The sequence below is a fragment of the Hippocampus comes genome, unplaced genomic scaffold (genome assembly GCF_001891065.2).
Source record: "Hippocampus comes isolate QL1 unplaced genomic scaffold, H_comes_QL1_v1.1 scaffold57, whole genome shotgun sequence".
Lineage (NCBI taxonomy): Eukaryota > Metazoa > Chordata > Actinopteri > Syngnathiformes > Syngnathidae > Hippocampus > Hippocampus comes.
This window is the reverse complement of record NW_017805039.1, coordinates 1,895,238-1,903,597: the sequence shown is the minus strand read 5'-3', so window position 1 is coordinate 1,903,597 and position 8,360 is coordinate 1,895,238. Positions and strand designations below refer to the sequence as shown.

The following is an 8,360-nucleotide window of genomic DNA, read 5'->3' as shown; positions in this document are numbered from 1 at the left end:
TATATATATGAATACTATTGCAGGAAAATTCCATTACATGTGAAAGCGTTCTGATTGTTTTTTTTGCCCCCTATATTTAATTATGATGTCGACAGAGCACAGCTGTTTAAGAACCAGGACGGTCGGCATGTCATAAAAAAAAAACAAAAAAAAAACAAGCGAGCGTGTGCGCGCGTGTGTGTTGTGCGCATGTGTGTGAAAGGTGCCGAGTTATATTTGTCCGCCTATAAAGCTCTGCGTGTTTCTCATTTCCAGCCATTTAGCAGAAGTGAGCGAGCGAGTGAGTGAGTCGCTGTGTCGGAAATGATGACTGTTCAAATCTCAAGCTAATTGTGTATAATGTAATGTATACATTTTCAGTAGAAAAACAAAGGAGGAAAACGCACAACTTGGTCAGATGGCCGACATGTGTAATAGTCCAGCGGGCAAAGGTCAAGTTGTAAAGTACTTTTATGAGGAAATTACTGGCTTCAAGTAGTCATGTTGACATAGTAAGTAGCAAGACATATAAAGTATATCCTGAAATCATGGCTGGCACTTGACTTGGTCCTCAAAAGTTGATTACATAAATGTTTTTCCCTCTCAAAATCCGACGCCTCGTATCCCATGAAGAATGTGTTTTTTTTTTGTAATTAATTTTTGTATTAAACAAAAGCTGTAAATACCTCTCCACAGAATACACAGGTGATTTCTTAGTTCTTAGGAACTCAAACTTGAGCTCAGGTGCAGCCTTGTTTATTTATTTTTATTCCCCTTGACACGCCTCGTCTCAAAGTCGACAATGCACAAAGCAAGCATGAAACTGCCCCAAAATAGGTGTGGCGTCAGATTCCAAAAGATTTGTGGCTGTAATTGCGGCAAAAGGTGTAACAACCAATTATTGAGCAAACGCCGTGAATACCTGCTGTATATACAGTTTTTGTTTTGTTTTTAAAGCAAAAAAATAAATAAATAAATAAGAAGAATAATAATGGTGTCATGATGGGTTGTTGTGTAACAATACGTGGAAAAATAACACTGTCCTGGATTATGCAGACAACATCAAACAAAACACTGTAGAGTGAAAAGAAGAAGCCTTTAAATTTGGTGCAGGGATTGATTTTCAAAGGAAATTTCCCTCCGGGAATTTCAATCGTTCTGCTGGTCTGCTTGTTTTGTCCTCAATGAACCAGGAAGCAATGTTCTAACTTAACAAACGTTTAAGTGGTCATTTTACTCTAAACAATCCCGGATGTACTCAAATACTTCCAAAAAGTCAACTAAGTACTACAACTAACCTCCCGAAATACTTTCTGGAACACGGGTCAACAACTCTGGTCCTCGAGGGCCCCAATCCTGCATGTTTTCGATGTCTCCCTCCTTCAATGCACCTAATTCAAATGATCAGCTCATCATCAAGCTCGGCAGAAGCCTTGTAACGATCCCGATCATTTGAATCAGCTAAGTTGGAGGAGCGTGACATTTAAAATATGCAGGACAGGGCCTCCCCGAGGGCCGCAGTTGCTGACCCCTGCCCTACAAGGTACCTAAATACGCTTAAATATACGCTAATGCTCCCTAAAAGTTACCATGATACTCATACATCTTCCTAAAATGTACCTAATGACTTTTAATATGATGAAATACTCCCTAAGACTTTCCGAAATACTGATATTGTCGGTTTAATTCAGTGATTTCTTCACGTACCTCTAGAGGGAGCCGGCGTGCCACCACTGGTACTTGTACCACACTTTGAACTGGCTCTGACTGACGTCTCTGAAGGAAATGGCCAAAATGAGACCCCGCCCCCTCCCTCCCAAAACAAAATGGCTGCTCCATACAAAATGGCTGACTTAGGTCTTTTCAGGCATAGCCTCTTGAGACTTTTTTTTTTTTAGCGTGTCTACTGACGATTGACAGGAATGTTTACCACATTTCATGCTCTGTAGATATTTGTGGCTGAATTTTGTGATTTCTTTTTTTTAATCATTTTCAGTCAGATATTTATTTACATACAGTCACCTTGCCTGTTGCATTAAAAACTAAACTCTGTCACTTAATTTAGTGGAAGAAAAAAAAATGTGAATCAGGGGTAAAAAAACATATTGTTCATTCCTGGTGGTGGTTGTTTTGTTCAGATGATAAGTGTGGTGGTGTCTTATCTAACACTTGCCATTAAATGAAACTGTTATGTCGAGTTGGTTGAATCATTAACCACGCTGCCCTTCTTGCTCTTTGCGCTACTCCAGATTTCCGTTGAATACGTAACCTCAAAACATGTGTGCCTTCCTTTCGCAAACAGAAAACAACTCCAGTTGAAAAAAAAAAAAAAAAGTGAAATCGCATATATGAAAAGTGCATAGAATACAATACAAAATGCACAAGTTTTTTTTTGTTTTTTGTTTTTTGACGAGTATGGGAAGGCGTGAAAGTAATATAGGAAGTAGAAAGTAGACGGGAGTAGCAACTCAAGTTAGTGTACCACAAAGATGTGACTCACTGCCCAGGTGATGAGGAGGATAAGAAAGAAAAGCGCCTCACGTGTGTCTGCCACCTGCTTGCGCTGTCCTAAAAATTGTCTTTCTGTTTTAGTTTCAGTCCAAATGTATCATCGTGCTAAATTCTGTTTTGAGGGCTAAATGGGCAGTCACAGGCCTCAAACCAAATAAATTGACTCTTTTGAGAGCTTTCTTATTCTCATGAGTTCCAAATTCAACCCCGCAGTCCAATTTTGACCAGCAACATGACATTTGTTTGGTCTATGTATCGTGAGTAGATTAACCAAAAATGCCGCGGTGAAAATTACATGGGAAGTCTTCTTTTTTTTTTTTTTTTTTTTTCGGGTGTGAAGCAGCCATTTTAGTTTCGGAGGGAGGTGTGGACATACTTCTCCTATTGCCAAACTGACCTGGAAATTAAATTCACTTAGCGGCATGGAATTTCGGGAGACATGTCTGTCATGAGTAGTCCCAGACAAACAAGTCTCAAGGAGGAATGTCGTAAAGTCAACAGGAAGTCTGCCGTTTTCCTTTGAAGCAGCCTCATCAGGGTCAATTTGGCAATTTTCAAGGAGTCCTTCAAAGACAAACTTGACCCTTGCAGCTCCTGAACCTGGTTTGACTTTGCAAAGTGAAATTTACTCTCTGTGATCATCATGAGCCGACCCACAAAAAAAAAAAAAAAAAGCCTCGATAAGCTGCAGCAAGTCTGCCATTTTGGTTCGAAGCTCGCCATTTCCGGGTCAGTTTTGGTCAATTTTGGGGTCCCAAGGTCATACTCAAAACTTTTCTTTCTCCTCAGTTTCCATCTAAAGAAACTAAATGCAAAAACCGTTAAATCAAAATAGTCTTATATGCATGCATTATGTGTTTTTAATTCTTATTTTGAGAATCGCACATATTTGCCAACAGCGGCCTAACTAATGGCCATTTTGAGGGCATTCCAACTCACCAAATTGTATCGGCTTGCTCACCATGGTGAAAATGTCTATTTAGTCAAAAAGAAATTTTAATTCAGCTCCCGAGTATTGCTTCATACGCGCGTCTATCATGAGTAAACCCACAAAAATGTCCCAAGGAGCCATGCGCAAAAGCACACAGGTTCACTGCAATCATGATCATTAGCCTTTGATAAGAAGCACTTTCCAGGCTGCAAGGACACACACAAACCATTTAGACAAACACAAATGCCCTGTTTTTTTTTTTTTTTTTTTTTTTTTAAGACAGTGTGGTGTTGCAACATTGCATACTCGATAATACTCGCCGCCCTCCTTTTATTTGTTGTGCGAGCCTTTTTGCACTGTGCACCGCTGGCTTACTGACTGACTGACTGAGTGACTGAGAATACGTCCGGGCATGTCTCAAAAGCAAAAGCACACCCTCGGTTGGACGCACACACACACACACACACACACAAAGGAAATTGTCCAATGTGCATCCAAGCCTTGTTCAAACAATAGAGAAAATGTTTCAACAGTTAACAAGGGTTGCGCTACTGAATTATAGTGATGTTGATAATGATGATGATGGTGAGAATAATATTACTACTACTACTATTGCTACTACTACTACTACTATTACAACTACTACTAATAATAGTATAATGTTAAACAAAGATCTAAAAGGCTAAAAAAAAAAAAAAAAAAAAAGAAACATTTGAAACATATCTTGGTCGGTGTGAACTGCTTTTATGTGTTGTTGTTTTTCTGGACTATTCGGAGGCAAGGCAAGTGAATTTGTAGCGTAGCATTCAATTCAAAGTGCTTTAAAAACACGTCAAATTACAAAGATGGCAATGTTGGATGTTAATACTGACGAGAACGCCAACGTGATATTTGGGCCGTTGAGAGTTTCTTAGTTTCCTTTTCTGAGGTTTGAGTGTTACTAAGTATTTCTTTGACTGTGAAGTCCCCTTTCACCTTTGCCTTTTGGCGCCTTTTGGACATTTTCAATCGTCTGTGAGTCAAATAAAAACAAGCGCGAAATGACAACTTGGCCTTGTTCCTGTTGGAGATGACAACGAGAGAACCAGCCAGTTTTTTTTGTTTTTTGTTTTTTTTTTTTTCTATCTCTGATTTGTTGTGTAATGTCTTTGATGCGATGCAGGCAGATTATTATGACCTTTGTACTTCATTCCTTGCGAGAAACACTTATACAGGACAAATCTACGGAATGCCGCGGACAAGATGTTGTGACAAACGAGGCAGTTGCTGGCATAATTACACCAAACGGGAGCCGCCTCGTCATGACAGACTTGCAATTGTTGACAGTTACTTGCAACATTGAACCTGCTTTCACTTTGGCAAATACAAACCCAATTTCAATGAAGCTGGGACATTGTGTTGTGTTTAAAAAAAAAAAAAAAAAGCACAATGCATTTATTTAAATCATGTTCAAGCCGTATTGAACTGAGTACACGACAAAGACGGCATATTTAATGTTCAAACTGATGAACTTTGTTTTTAGCAAAAATGATCATTCACTTCGAATTTGTGATCAGAGTTGTTGCACTAATCTTTTATCGTTGTCATTATTCCCATTCAGAGTTTGTTTCGTACAATTCACTGAGGGGGACGGGCAAAGAATGGGAATCTGGAGGGGCGAGGGGAGCATTTTAAAACCGTACGCGGGAGCTACGATCGTTAACAGGCTGCCGAAGTGCGTCGCATGCCTCAGCGTCAGGCTGGTGCTCATCATGGCATGCGTGTGTACGTGTGTGCGCGCATGCGTGCTAACGGGTCGATCACGGGAGGTTGGTTGATCGAAAAGTAGATCTATGGTCAAAATAGTTTGGGCATCCCTGGTTTAAACTATCAACATTTCTTGGAAAAACAAAAGCTGTGACAAGAATATAAGCTTACTACTTTTTTTTTAATTCAAGAAATTTTCCCCAGAATTGATTTTTTTTTTTTAAATCTTGAAAAATGAGCGAAAATTCTTCTAAAGGTGTTTTCTAGAAAATCCTTTTATTTATTTATTTTTTTTCTTTTTAATTCGATGGCGATGGCATCAAATCAACCAGTACTTTCATCTCATTTGTTTTTCAATGAGTACAAGAGAACACTGGCGGTGCATCAAAGTGAAACATCTGCTGTTTGAAATCTTTTGGTGGATACAGACGAAAAAAAAAAAAAAGAGACCAAATCTTCCAGCGGGAATGTGTCATGCCGGGCCACACCCGCTCGGCTGGCGACATGGCTTCTTGTGGGAAGACGCGAGCAGGCGCGAAACAAAACCAAAATGAAAAACGTGCCCAGGCAAAAACGGGCCCGGGGGGGGGGTGGGGGGGGGGGGGGCGGCAGCGCCAGGAGCAGAAAAGCAAATGAACCTCAGCGACCGCTAAAGCCTCACACATGGCACGAACGTTTCACCGCATTCACGAAACGTTTCCAGTAAGACACACAATGAGGTTGGGAGGCTCATTTTGACAGCTTGTAAAAACAACCTTGTGGGAAATCTGTAATGGAAATAACTCACCTTTTGTTTTTCTTCTCTCTTTTTTTTCTTCCTTTAGCACGTTTTCACTCTCTATCAGTATAACAGAAGCCGAAGTCAAATACTGTTCTGAAATTTTCACCGCATGAATAAAATAATGGATGTAAACTGAAAATGTTGACAAATGGACTGCGTTGATGTGTGATGTCACTTGCTTGCGTGGAAAGTACCTGAATTTCTGTGATGAGTACGGCGCTGGATATTTTATTTTATTTTTTTAGCACCTAATATGGATTTTGTTCAGCCGTGGGTGACATGATTTCTTCTCGCCGCAGAATCACAGCTATGACTCAATGGCTTTTCGGGAGCTTCATGACACAAGAGCCACTTCCTTATAAATGTGCTTTGAATCAATCTTTTATGAAAGTACAGTGGCACCTCTACTTATGAAATTAACTGGTTCTGGAAGAAATTTTGTAAGTCGAGACACGTTTTCCATGTTAATGCCCTAATCCGTTCCAAGCCCACCCAAAATTCAGACATAAATGTTTCCTAAAGCATAAAATGTATCAAAATATGTAACAAATGCATGTTACAATTAGATTATTGCACAATAAATGATAGATAGTTATGCATAATGTAAAAAAAAAAAAAAAAAAAGAATAAAGGAAAAAACTAAAAATAATGGTCATTTCACTTTTAACTGCATTCTCGTAGTTCTTTGCCCTTTTTAGTCCATGTTCTCTATCAGAAGTGGTTTTTGCCTGGCGTTTTGGAAAGAACTGATCCAAGGACGTTTGCTTTTGTCGGCTTTTAACAATCCTTTAAAAATGTCCAAGGCAGACATCAGCATAGTGAGCGATTGCCTGACTGGTGAACACTTTTTCTGGGTGATTCCCGTTTACGTAAAACTATCGGAACGCCTCTTGGCCCGAGGGGTGAATCACAAGGACCTTGCATGAATACATATCAATCTATTTATCCATCTACATACAATGACGCATACGGTATAGTCCCCTCTTAGCCAATGGGATACCAACATGATGCTTGGTAATAGCCAATGGCAGAGCAGCTATGTTGCGTTCAGGAAACACGGACCTGCGAGTCACTTGATGACATTTTTGCTGTCTCACATGCGCTTTTTTTTTCTACATTTGTCAGTGAGCCTGTTTGAGCTTGTGGCAGATCATTTTGCTGATTCATCTTTTCTCGGTCTTCACAACTGCAGATTGGGTGAGCAAGAGGAAGGCTGACAGGTGAACTCAAGGCTGGAGGACAGGCCCCGCCCACTACACCCTTGTATGGTATGTGATTCATGGGCAGTTCTCTGGGGGGGGGGGGGGGGGGGGGGGGGGGGGATGACAATTGTTCATTGTTTGAAATGAATTTTATCACTGGCATTTTTTTGCCACGTTTTTCAACCAAATTATTTTCTACTTCAAAAGAATCACCAAATTTCAGAATGTTAGGAATGACTTTCCATCTTCCACTATTCCCAGAATTATCCACTCACAAAACCCCATCAAGTAAATGGGGGAAAAAATAAACATTCTCAGATTTAAATTTTATTATTATTTTTCCACAGGAATTGGATGCTCTGGTGACAATAAATTTGTGAAAATAAACATAACATGCAAAAAATAGAACTCTATGTAGCACTCAGCACTGTTGGTGTCCTGACTGGTGCACCAAGCAGGTGAAATGAAAATTTACAAGGCAATTTCCCGTCAATTTCGCACTTCTCATCCACAACCAGACTTGCAAATTGTAATCTGAAATGGTTTTATGCGTATCTAAATGTATTTTTGACACAGATTATTTCAAAATAATTTTAAAATTCGAGATTAGTTTTTGGAGCAAGTTTTCAGAACGACATAGGTATCAATTAAGAGTGTATGGTGAAGTCCATATTGCGCAAGCTTTTATAGTTACACCCAAAAAAAGAGATTTTTGTTTTTTTGGGTGTAACTATAAAAGCTTGCGCAATATGGACTTCACCATACACTCTTAATTGATACCTATGTCGTTCTGAAAACCTGCTCCAAAAAAAAATTTAGAATTTTACTTGCATCTCTGATTGGGGGGGGAAAAAAAAGAAATAATAACAGTAAATAAATAAATAGATAAAAGAATTGAATTGTTGGGCAGTGTGATTTGATGCTTCGGCAGAAAAGAAAGCCACGAAGCTTTGGACTTACGGTAGGATGAACCACAACTTCCTTACTGTAACTTTAAAGATGGTTTTCATTTCTGGGAACTTAACTTTTTTTTGTTTTGGGGTGGTGAGGGGGTTTCATTATGTTGCTGTGTGTATCTTTTTTGTGTGTTGTAATGTCACTGTATATCATATAACAGCAATGACATTATAAAAATATCAATCAAAGCTGATCAACAGACACGTGATTTTGTCCCAGCCAATCAGCAATAAAAGGAAAAAAAAAAAATATA

General features: G+C 39.3%; 1 long non-coding RNA gene across 2 annotated transcripts in view; it reads left to right on the top strand.

Moving 5' to 3' along the window:
* Positions 1-8,360, top strand: part of LOC109512477 (uncharacterized) — a 53,252-nt gene that overhangs the window by 39,656 nt on the left and 5,236 nt on the right. For both annotated transcript variants that reach the window (XR_002167526.1, XR_002167525.1), the window contains exon 4: positions 7,141-7,216. This is a non-coding gene — a long non-coding RNA (uncharacterized LOC109512477). The remainder of the gene's footprint in view (positions 1-7,140; positions 7,217-8,360) is intronic.